The sequence below is a fragment of the Sinohyriopsis cumingii genome, chromosome 17 (assembly GCF_028554795.1).
Source record: "Sinohyriopsis cumingii isolate HCF-2022 chromosome 17, ASM2855479v2, whole genome shotgun sequence".
In the NCBI taxonomy this organism is placed as follows: domain Eukaryota; kingdom Metazoa; phylum Mollusca; class Bivalvia; order Unionida; family Unionidae; genus Sinohyriopsis; species Sinohyriopsis cumingii.
In genome coordinates, this window is record NC_142977.1 from 36188932 (window position 1) to 36202774 (window position 13843).

Sequence of the window (13843 nt, forward strand, 5' to 3'; positions counted from 1 at the left end):
ATATCGCAACGTAGAAAACTGAACGTGGTACAATGGACATACGGTAGACCAACCCACAAGATAAGATAAGGATGGAGCCGGTTTAACTAGTGAAGAATATGATTAGGGAGAAGTAAATGTAAATAAGGACAATGTTTTGTGTAATACATGTATTTCTTTCTTATGCTGAAATATTGACAGGCCTTGAAAGAAAACATATTGCTTTGAATTTGCGTATTATGCTTGCGTTTGAGCTTGGTGTGTTTTTATGAAACATGAGGTATGTTGGACGAAGATTTTCATAAGTTCTTTGAGGGTTATAAATCTTTTAGGTTTGTGTTACGAAAGGTCGTGGCAGTGGTTGGGTGTAGCTGTAATTGGCAAGACTCAGCCTTTCAGAAGTTGTATATTCATGAATATTGATGCACTGCGTACTGACCCTATATCTCACTGTAGAGATAAGCAGTTCACGTCAATCTTTTTGAAAATCGAACTGATTTGTTTATTGGCAAAGTAGAAAGAATACAATCTGTTTTATGACGCTGCTTTGGTTCTTGCGAGATATTTTACAAAAGATTTTCAACCTGATGTTATTTTGGAAAATATTTTAAATGTAAATGTCACAGTTCATGGAGATACTTGCTTTATGCGCCAATATACATCCTGAAGCCAATCAAAAACAACAAATGCAAACTGTGAAATATACAACAATTTTGGTTTGGCTTTTGAAGAAATATGAAACTGTTAATATACATGTACGTAATGGTATGCTTTTCAATGTTTGCGATTGGAATGTAATATGCATTGCGAATAACTACAACAGCAAAGTTGATCAGGTTGTAGTCTCCACAGAGTTGTTTCTCTTTATGTCAAATCTGTGTACTGATGACTGGGGCGAATCCTATCATTTTCAGATGTACTGTAGCGTGAAACCGTTGATAAATCTGATATTGTTTAGTAAGTAGATCAGAATACAAAATGTTTACGTATGTAATGAATATGTCAGTGATGGCAAATGTTAGCAATGACAATGAAGACAGCTACCATGCTTGCAATTTGTATTTTGATCGACAGTCTCATATGCGGAATCTTTTCTCCAACTTTCTGTGTCGAAATGTATGGAACATTTTCAAGGCTTGGCTGACTGACTGCATTGTAACATCAATGGCTGTGTATAAAAGTTTCTTTCCTTATAAAAGGGAATTAATGTTAAAAGGCAGCCACCGAAACTCCCAGTTTTACTACTGAGATAACACCCCCCCCCCATATATATATAGTACAAAATGTCAATATGAAACTTCACTGAGAGATGAAAGGATCACAGAAAATTCTACCAAGTCTTAAAAGAACAAGTCTACATTAAGAGAACCTAAATTAACAGCGAATGACTAGTTATGCTATTTTCGTTCCTTATTAAACGAAAATGCTGATGACGATCATGATATTTCAGAAATGATAATTGCAACTTTGAAGTGAATATATCAATTAGAATTTAAGAAATATTAGATTGCATTCTTTTTTTATTTCAAAACATACCACTCCAGGTCTCGAAAAAAAAGTCCAGTATTTTGTTACCAAATTACTTTATCATGCTTTATTTCATTTCCTAAAGTGCTTTTTGGAATTAGTGAATATCAAAGGGGTGGTAACGAACCACATTATATCCGATATTTAAGAATGTTAGTGTAAATGAATCAACTATAAAGGAATATGCCTAATAAATACATTGGGCTAAATATTTATATCTGTTTTAAATAAACTCAAGTACTATGGGTCTAGAGCAATTATTTAATAGCTGAGTCTCAGTCTTCGTTTAGAAAACTCCACTGTACTTGTAATAATATATTAGTTTGCATGCAGTTGATCAGAAGAATATGTGTAAATATAGTGATAGATATTTATGTTTATTTATTGAATTTTCAAAAGTTATCAATTGAGTTCAGCATAAAAACTTTCATTTTCTCTTTTTTTGAAAGATATTGTTGGAAATATTTTAAAAGTTTTAAAGAGTATGTATTCTTGTTTATGAACACCAAATGGACTAACCAGATATGTTAATTGCAATTGAATAACAAAGATGTGTTCTAAACTCATTTGTTTCCCCTTCTATTAGTGATTTTTTTCAAAAGTTACGAACTGAGTGTGATGGGGCTATTTTCATCATAGATTATATACTAGGCATCATTGCCTTACTGCATGCAGATAATATAGTTGTTGTTGTTTTTGTGGGATTTAACGCCATAATCAGCACAAGATAGGCTATACATGGCGGCCAGTATAACTGGTGGAGGAAGACCGCTGGAAAACCACCGACCCAAGGAAAGCTTCTGGCAGGTTTCCTCACGTATCCACGTTAACCGAGCCTGAGACTCGAACCCACCCAGACAGAGGTGAGATGGCAGTGATCCGGAACGGTGAGTGCATTAGACCACTCAAGGCCTCTGCAGATGATGTAGCTAATTGTGTTGAAATTCTACGGTTAATACAACAACAAAATGAATGGCCTGTAGTATTTTAATGAAACAGGAATAGAAACTGACCTATCAAAAGTAAAGATAACTGTCGTTCAAAACGATGGATTCTAAGGATATGACGGCCGTTAATATTATAAGGATAAACCTACTGCAATGGTTTCATTTTATATGTATACGAGGTTGATTTTCATATCGGAGTTGAGATTGACTGAAACTTGTCATTCCGATCTTTGAATGCAGTATGTAGAATGTTTGCGTATCAGCAAAAATTTAGGAGATGTAAAGAAAATACAAATAAAATATTTGATGTTATGATGAAAATCATTCTAATGTTACGGTTCAGAAATATTGTCTATGAATATTCACTACAAATAGAAGCAATTCATTCAACGATTTTGCAAACGATATCTTATACCAAATACAGTCAACAATTGTGTCAGTCTCGATTAAAGATTACGATACCATTTGAAGACAACTTATATTTGTTCAGATGTGTAAGGTCCTGGACTACAGTTATACATATGCTGTCAAGTAAATACATTTTCCAGTGTTAAAGGAATTGTATAATGCCGACAAGAACGCGTGCCTGTAAGGTTGAAAATTTTATATTTTCTCATGGTTTTGGCTTTGGATGCATAGCTCAAGAAATTGGCGACATATTGTTAGCAACATGCAAGGAAAATTTACTTGATTCTTTGTAACAGATCTGGTCAAGTATGACTGTTTTTTCCCCCAAAACAATATTCAATATTGTTACGGATATATGCATTATATGTTATATTATAATATAATTTTACTCTAAGTCTTTTAGTTGTATGACAGTAAACGTAAATGTACAATACATGCACTATTTCATTCATAAATTAAAGCCGATTGTCAAGGTCATGTCACTATTTAAGTCAAAGTACGCCACATATTAATTTTGAATGTAGGTCACTAAAACATCATATGATAATAGGAGCATATTTGTCCTTTAAAGATATCATGTACGCCCTAGTTTTTGATTGACTCAAAACGTAGAAAAGGTCAGAACACGACTGTTAAGTATTTCACAACCTAATTATTTAAATGTTCGAGAATCCTTTCAGTGATTCCAATTTTGTTGATTTAATGCGTATGTTGTGGATATATAAGGAAATTAAATGCGACCCGTCTAATTCTTCAAGTTATGTCATTGCTGTTAAAGAGAGAGAGAGGAAATCGTGAATTGTTTATAACGTGCTCGTTTGATTTGCAGAGTGGAGAAACATTGATTACGGATTTTATTGATATTCTTCTTTCGTGGAATTTACCTTGAAGTCAAAACGTTTGGATTTAGAATTGTGATTCTTCCGTATTCCTATCATATTAATACATAAGCACATTAGAACCGCTATCTGGAATACGCTTGGATAGCTTCTGTATTAGTGTGTAATTGATAGTACATTTAGGATATTCAAGGAAATCATACTTTATAGTTTGGAATCTTGAATGCTTGTTGGGTTTTACCTTGTCTAGTTATATAGTTTAGGCCTCTGAACGTAACAGTATGTTCTAAACATGATTTAATTATTGAAAGATTAAGACATAAAAAATATAAAGAGTTTCCAGACTATGTCTTAGAGAAATTGAAGTGTGTAAGAGATGAGTACCATTTTCTATCTATATGTGTATTTGATATGAAATTAAGATTTAACTATATTGAAGAGATGTACTGTATCAACCATTCCGTGGAAAAATTTATAAACCTAATACCCGGTCAGAATTAAGTTTAATTACAAGTTTTTGGAAGTTTATTGATTTTGCTTTTAAAATAATAAATCATGTTAAAAACTATCGATATCTAAACCTAAACTAGTGTCTGTATGCAATGCATTTTTGGCGCGCTGTATAAATTAGACTTTATTTGATATCTTTCGTTATGGGCTGAATGCCAAAAGTATTGAATTAACTTTCTATTGTTTTTTTTTCTTTCTTTCTGTTTAGTAAATAGACCCAATTTCTCTTGCATTTAGTGTTACACATTGGATTTGATTTGGGATGTTTGTCCAAGGAAGATACTGAATCTGAGTATCTTAAACTTTTTGTCACAGCGACACTGCCAATATATGTATATCTTTCAGTTATTGTGTGGTTTAAATGTATTCCTTGGAGCGTGGAAACTTGAGTTAAGTCTGTTTTTTGCCCATTACGGAGAGTAGTGATTTTATGTCGGTTTTGGCTTTTTTGCTCCTATTATTACTTTTCTAGGCCACAAACCACGCACAGTTTGCAAACCTGGACTAGTATTATTAATAATCCACGAAAGTGAAGTGGCCCAAACAAGCAGCATGAATTAGACAGTGAAGCAAAGCAGTAACTAGCAAAACTACCTTTGATACTTCTACTATTACTACTACTAATACTGCTACTAATACTACTACTAGAAGTTTTACCCTACTTTTATTGCCGGTAAATACGCTACCGCTTCCTTATCTGTGCTCTGAACTGCCGGTTATTTCCCATTTCCGGCAGCACAATCTCGAAATCGGCCAATCTAATTATTTTCTCCTTGATGGCCACTGAATACAATTTACAAAGCGTGTTGAGACTACTTGGTTCCGCTGTAAACATTTCTGAATAGATACGTATTGGTGAACGTAAGCGCGTCGAAATTAAGTGGCTAGTACCACCAGAGACACCGGCTACCATCGACTTAAGGAATCGGGTTACACTTAGTACTTCCAGTTCAGTACTCGAACGTAGTTCTATTCTATTTTTAGAACATTTGTGGCTCTCTCATTTTGGTGGTGATAGAAGAGTTAGATTTATGCAGTGTTGTTAGGGATTTAACAGTAATTGTTTATTCTTGAGAATATGAACTCATTGTGTGGTTGTCTTTCTGTATTTCGGAGACAGTGCACAGTGAGTATTAAGGCCTTGTTGATGATCTTTTAGTCTCAGTTGGGTCAATGTTGGTGCATAATGTCCGAAAATGAATATAACAGGGCTGGTTGCAAAGGTGGATTCTACTTCATCGTTATACAAATAATCCGGGAATGTTTTTACTCCTGGTTGTGTAGTCATCTTTTGGACGTTTGCATTGCGATGATTCCAATCTGAACTCGAGATGGTAGTTGTACATCATTGTGGTCCCAACCGTTAATTTCTATTTGACCCTTAATATGATTATTTTTAGTGTATACAATGATCTGTTAACACCACTCAGACGCAAATATTCGACAAGACGTGGTCACCGTCAATGATAGCATACGCTGCCAATTGGTCGTACATCTCTTCGATAAATTCCGCAACACTTTCGCCACGGTCAGAATCCATTACTTATATCTAATAATAAATCTAATGTCAAAATCTTAAACACAAACACCGAAGACAGTTATGTATCCTACCTGATAAACATGGAATGCTTTAAACTGAATTTCATCTTTGGTGACCATTGATTCTGAAACTGCGCATGTGAAAACGTCGCAACAGTACCACGTTTGGCGATACGTGATATCTGTGACAAAAAGCCCAGATTCAGCTGATTATTTATCAAGACTGTCATTCTACCCACAAACCTTTATTTCCGGTTATGCTATATGAGTATGATCCAGACTAGCACCCCTTTAAAATCTGACGTTTAGGTATATCAACATTATTTCCATCAAAAGACTGAAATACAAGTCAGTCATTTGCTAAGGTTGATAAGTTAATGTTTTCCTCTATTTCTTTGATTAATATTCCTTGAAATTTTATTAATGAGGTTACTACGCGTGGTGTCGCGGGCAACTCAGGCATTTTTGCATCCATCCATGTGTTGTTTTTCCGCAGCCTCAGCTACATAAATATAATCTTTCTTTGACAACCATAACCGACAGGCCAGAGTCCCTGATTTCAGTCAGGTTCTTTTCCACCGCGCCTTTCCATCTGACAATAATATTTTCAATGCAACATTAGACATTTGCAGTTTACCAGTTTGATCTTCGAAAATATCAAGCTTATCTGGGTGAAAATCAACAACAACACGACTAGTAAATGCAACCAAATTCACGTTGGTGGAAAACCCGCTATCCACAATCGCCCCGTGGGCTAAGGGCTACGTAAATGGTATAATATTATATTATTAACCTTACTTCAATGTTAAATCTAGTATTTGCGGGATTGGTGAATGCTCAAATTTCTCGCAGTACTTCAGCAACGAGATGGCTGCATATTGATTCATCCAACCCAGTTGGTATAGTCGAATAGAATAGTGGTTGTCGTCCTGTTCCACCATGAACGCTTGTGACCTCTGTTAAATAATTAGCGACTTAAACTGGTGGAGCAAGGCAATATGAGTCAAAATACACACGCTGTTGAGGTGTCACCACATATGTAACCCAAGGAATGGCATGTACTGTTATCAAATCCAGATTGACAATAGCGGTTTCAAGTGTGCGTGGCACCATCGATGCAATTTCATTTTACATAAAGATACCACGAACATTTCATTTTACATAAAGATACCATGAAAATGTTTGATTTCGTCATCGCGAGTAAATTAGGATTGGTCAATGGACGCATGACCTTTGCATGTTATACCTGGTAATCGAAGACCTCTTCCCGATTGTATTTGGCGACTTATTCCTAATAATCGAGAACCTTTTACCTTTTTATAGATCTACCAGGTCTGGGATGCGCTATGCGACCACTAATCACCTGTTTTTGCCCCGTCCCAGATGTAATTTTAAAAGCCTCCAAAACGGCAGTTCTTGCAAGGACTAGAAATATTCCATCGGTAGTTTGCATTTGCGTCACCTCTGACTTGGATAACTCTAATGTCACCTAGGTGTTATTTTGTATGGATACATTAAGATGAGCGAATTGTATTTGGGGCAACCACACAGGAACATTTCCGGTCAGTTTTGACGGAGACAGTTTCAGTATGGTTCCACATGTTAAACTGAGCTGCTTATATTTCTCAGCTAAATTTCATTAAGGCCGACATTCACTTTGTGATAGATCATCATTATTTAACTACATACCAGGTTTAGTTATGAATTTTGCAAAGGGGCATGGATGACGCTTTTTCGGCCTCCAGTACTCTCCAACAACAGAGTCTATTCAGAAAGTATAAAAGCAAAACATTAATGATTAGCACCAGCGGGAGTTGCACGTGCATGAAAATATATGTCAACAACAGACTGTCTGAATATCTGCAGAATATCCAGTACATTTACATGATGTACACAACGATTATCCTCTGCTTCTGGAAGCTTTGTCGATGCATTGTACGTGGCTGTCTCTGTATCAGTCGTGATTGTTGATGAAACCGGACGTAGATATATTTAATGCACCAAATTAGTACCAAGTCTTATAACGAAACAAAACTGTGAACTACATGTGCGAAACTTCCAGCTGTATCTGGGATTGTGTATGCGTGTGTCACGGATCCATCGAGTACTTGGATTTTGTCAGCACGCTTGGATGGATCCAGATGAATACGTATCTGAGAACAAAGGTCACCAACGATTTTGAGAAAGAATTATTTAAACTCATAAACGATGCTGTGTTCGGTAAGGCGATGTAGAATCTGCGCAAATGAATACCCCTAAATCTTGTCCATGAATGTGAATAAGATAAGCTTCGAAGGCTCATGTATGCTACCGTATTCGAATCCATAAAGATATTTGACAGTGGACTTGTTGCCGTTCACAGTAAAAAATCTAAACTAAAGCTGACAAATCCAATTTATGATGGTTCGTCATTATTAGACATGTCGAAGCTGCTAATGTACGTGTTTTACAATAACAAGATTAATCCCTTTTACCAGGATAGGATCAAGATGTTGTACGCCGACACTGACTCGCTGTTGATACACATCACAACCAATTGTGTGTACGCGAACATGGCAGAACCGTGTTTGGCCAATGAATTTGTTAACAGCAATTATCAGAAATAATATCCGTTGTTTAGTAACACCAATTAAAAGGTTGCTCTTAAATTCAAAGACGAATGTGAGCCAGTCAAAGACTACGTGAGACTGCTACCTAAAATGTGCTCGAATGTAGTTAGTGGCTCTAAGAACATTACAATGGATAAAGGTGTTCCACTGGTTATTGTGGACAGGATCTCCGGCACGACACAAGAATAGAAAGTGAAAATGTAAAACGATCTTACGGTACTATGAATTTAATTCCAATTAATCCTAGAATTACCAACACAAGTCCTAATGAATAACGTTCTGAATAAACCTTAGTGGTATTCAAAACTAATTCCAGTGCTGATGACATTTATGTGCCTGTAATGGCCGCAAGTCCCTAAAGTACTAATGTAGCATTGAAAGGAACTGTAATCATGTGCAACAATCTTTTATTGATTCATGGTGATATTATTCACGGTTTCCTTGTTTGAATTCACTACAATTCCCAGGTAGTGACTCTGTCCAAGAATATCATATAGAGTACTTTGTATTTCCAGAGACAAATTATTTGAATTAAATAAGTTCAGCCCAAATCAATCAAACAATACAACAAATGATTCTGCGTCAGGATCTATAGCACGAACGAATAATTCCTAAATAAACAAGATTAAATATAAAAAACTTAGACACAAATGAAGAGCCAGGATGTAAAACAAAAGTTAATGTCATGAACCCTTAAAGCTATAATTAAACAAAGTCTGTTACTAAAATCATAATAAAGAACATTTACTCAGACCTAGATTACTTCCATTGATAATGATCCTAATATTAAACTCATACTCATATAGAAAATATTAGGCAAATATTAGTTGTTTACAGATGTACAAAAAATCATTGATTCAGGTCAGCTTAACAGTGAACTTGATACGAAAATCTACAAAATACAATTTTACATAACCTATATAACATAATGTATAAAAATCTAACAATGCAAATTAAAAATACATGACACAAGTATATTCGAACTTGCACGAGGTGTTTTTTTAACTATGCAGTCCCGAGAAATTCTTTACCAGGGTCCACTTGTAAGAACTGATTATGTACACGATCATGTGGAAGAAGTAAGAAAACAGTCTGATGGACATCATTTAGTATTTGGAAATGGAACCATCCACGTGAAATTTTTCATGATACTTGTAGGTAAATTTGTTACAGCACTGGTTTTGCTAAACATGCTTGAGCAACCCCATGCGTGACCTTTGCCGCACTTGCTTACATTTGCACGTCGGCTTCACCTCACCGATACCCACACGGACTGTATAAGATTTTTGATAATATCCGGCTTATTGTGTCGATTATTTGATTGTTTACATCAATATAACTTTCTTTTAATGAGAGTCTTTGCCTCCAAGTGTAGTCTTAGTCGCCTTTGATGATCCATCTTCCTGCTTATTTGGGCCACTTCACTTTCAAGGAGTATTAATGCTAAAAATCCATGTGTTACGCAACGAGTGTGACTTGTGAGCAAACGTCATGAGGGATAAAAGCAACAAGTAAAATTTTACAAATAATTTATTCATCAATGTTATAAATAAAAATGAGAGGAACTTGAGGTAATATGAAGCAAATCTCATATAATCCTAATAAAGTTCTATGAAAGTTCAAATAAATGAAAGTTCTGTATAAATTTCAAGTCCAGAAATGAACTGGCCCACAAACAATCGTGAAATTGTCAAGATGGTGTTGTTCAGAACTTTTTTGAATAATTCACAAAAGGTCCAGAATAATGGTGTAATCCCAGTAATGAACACTTTCTATTTCACTTGTTATGTTTATTTAAGTTGATTGTTTGTCTCTTAGTTTTATATTTTTTTATTCCATTACATGCTATTGTAATGTAACATTGTCTACTGGATTTGACATTGTCCAGAATCAGTTTTTAATTATTTGCATTTATTTTGTTTCATTAAGTGCTATGGCGTGTAACTTAACATTGTATCTTGTTGCTGACCAAGCTCCAAAATCAGTGACAGTTTTGGTAAACAAGTTTTTATTAAATAATTTTTTTTTTTATCTTTCTCAGAGTAAGAATCATTAAGTTGAGCCAAGGTCTTACCTGGACTACGTGATGTTTATCATGTAACAAACTTCTATATTTTCCAGAAGGATGAATTCTTGACCCCCATCCGGGAGTCTGTGTTGCGTTTTAGTTAGTCTTATAACTGATGTTCAGATAAAGGATTGCCATTCTGGCCTAAAACATGTGACATGTTAAGTTGTATTATTTTGTGGCCAGTTTGGGCTGAGTTATTATTTTCTTCAAATTATTGAATTCAAATGATTATTTTCTCTGGAAATACAAAAGTGCTCTGATAATTTTGGAAAAAGACATTTACTGGAATGTATACGGAATTCAAAACTGGAATATCTTCTGTGATTCAACAAAGACTGTTGACATATTTGCAATTTCTAGGATATTACAGACTGCATTGCCTTCCATCTTGGAATTTCATCGGGATTTGAACTGTGATGCACTTAGAACTTTTCATTGATAGGAATTGTGTCTTTTGATTCTTGGATTTTTTTTTCGGATTTAATTCGTAAAACAGTAAGTTCTTTTTCCTCATTTGTTTCACTTTGTATTCTACGGAAATAAATTATTTGTTAAATTTTGCAAAATTTGTTGTCTTCACTCTTTTCTGTTACTTATTTTAAGAGTATAGACTCGTAACACACTGAACACTCCAAACTATCAAATGCTATCTTAGTACAACATAAAATATGTCTGTAGACTTCCAACATAAACAAGAAATAAGGATGACTCCAAAATAGGATTGAATCTCATTGCTTTGTTCTCAGTATACCCCACGTGATAGATCTTACTGCTCAATTTGTCTCTAAATCGCCTATTCTTGTGACGTAGATCAACCACTGAGAAGGAAGTTGCTGCATTCTTCTATTCTCTTAGAAAAGTCCAAAACTTCTTCAGCTAATATATATATATATATATATATATATATATATATATATATATATATATATATATATATATATATATATATATATATATATAACAAACTTCGAATCCAGTTCGATTTAAGATATGATTTTGTTTAAGTTTTCACGTGACATTCATTCTTGGCTACAGTTCTTCAGGGTATTTTGTTTTGTTCTACCCAATGAAGGATCAATATATACGTGACCTAAATTTCCACAAGCCTATTGAATTGGCAAGTCCCCATTGAGCCTTTAGTTCACAAGAAACAGTATTGTGTATCCTTGAAGACCACATTTTACACTCATTCGTCAAATATCGTGCTTTATATTTGTTTAAATGCCAAAAATGATCTCGTTTTATGTTTCTTTTAATGCCTGTGTAGATAACATCGTTGCCTACGAAAGATGAGTCAAAACATGGGAGAAAATTGAAGCTTTTTTCCAACGGAATCTCTACATCACATTAATGTTCGATATAGGATATCGGTATGCAACACACTTTCAAAAGAACGCGAAAGTACAAAATCATCCCAATTTATGGTAGGACAAAGGCTTAATGGTATCAATCAGTGCACTAGGTCTAGGACACAAAACTCAATTTGTTACCCCAAAGGCATGCGTGGTTGAATGAGATCTGACATATTTCCCGGTACATGCACACAGTATTGATATCTGACATATTTCCCGGTACATGCACACACTATTGATATTTCTGTCCATAAAGAACATATAAAAGAAAGGTTTATTAATCTTCCGTTTATGTCATGTATAATATGATGATGGTAAGTAATAAATAGACGATAGAATCAATATTTTTTAATATTCTTTTTTAATCCTATGATTACTAACATATAACATGTACAGGATTGCTCATGCGCATATGCAAAAATCGTGTTTTTCAGGTTCACCGTGTTGAAACTTGTTATAAAGAAATAAAAAATAACCAGACTATGTTGTGTCTGACATTCTTATAAACATGAGAATGAGATAAATGTAAGTGATGAGACATGGGTAGCTAACCCCGACAAGGAATAATAGCATTCAAACTTTATGTTAACGCTGGAGAATGCGTCGTTGAAGCTTGCAAGCTAATGATGCACTAGACTTGACTTTAATTGAAACTAGTAACCTAATAAAACATTTTCAGATTATTCACTGTCTTTTATATTTACTAAGATGCCATTTTAAGATCTTGCAAGCACGCATCTGAGTTCTTTGTTCGGTATAGAATGAAGGCAAATGGGGTTTATTGCCGAGGCTCTTTAGTGTTTGACAATATGCCATATTATTAAAACAAAGTCTTGTAAGAGACCCATTTTATTGATAACTGAAGCACCTTTACCCACCATAAGCCCATAAATAGTATCCTACAGTTTCATAACATAATCTATGTGAGTATTAAATATTAAATAATATTCAATATTTAAATTTCCTCGAAAAGCAATACCATAATTAATTCCGTGTAAATTTGTTGAATCGTATAAAATCTGAGTTTTAAAAAGTGAAGCCAATAGTGAAACGGATTGGATAAGTGACTCCGTCCACGTTTCAAGAATACATCTACTGATATTTCAGAAACCTAACAATTAACAATCTTTTGAATATAAGAAATTAAGATTAGTTGCTGTGTGATCAATGAGACGTATGTAAAACGCTTAATGAGACGTATGTAAAACGCTTAATGAGACGTATGTAAAACGCTTAATATAAATGTATTCATATTCCTCGGTGCCATTTGAACATAATTATGTACATAACTATCAGCTGTCAGTACAGAAAAGCCATGGTGACTAACACTAGTGACATATGCCTGAATTATATGCTGTGTCAGTGAAAAGCAAATGAGTGATGTTCGATACACACTATGAAAAATCAATAGGCCCCCTATTGTAGTTCGTACAAGAGATACTGTGAATCATTAGTTATCATGATTGGCTCTTAATGACTATAAACCCTGTTAAAAAGGCATGTGTCAACTGCAGTCCAATACCATTTGAATGAACATTCTTGTACTGCAATTACTGGAATGAGGTGGTGTCGTTATATTTAACCCCATTGTTATATCCGGAGACAGAGTGTCAAAATTGCAGCTTATTTTGGAGATAAATGTTCTTGTAGCTAAATAAAATGATTCGATATTTGTTCTTCCTATTGTCATTTTAGGGTTGAGCACTTGACTTTCACTAACATTCGATATTGCCAAGATGCAAGGTGCTTGTTAAAGACCCTTCTCAAGCTCGTATGACATACTTGGATCTGTCTGTGTTTACCAAATTTGCTTTGTAGTGAACATCCTCTTCGAGTCCGTATATCGCTTGCTGATCTTGATGATCGACCTGTGCTTTTCTTGTGTTAAATAGCACCGGTCGTCTGCCAACACGAACTACTGCATGAACTTGGAGTCCAGCTTGTTTCCATCCAACCGCCACGATACAAACGGCTTTTAGCTCTCTCTCTCTCTCTCTCTCTCTCTCTCTCTCTCTCTCTCTCTCTCTCTCTGCACTGGTTGCCCTTATGGGAATAAATGGGG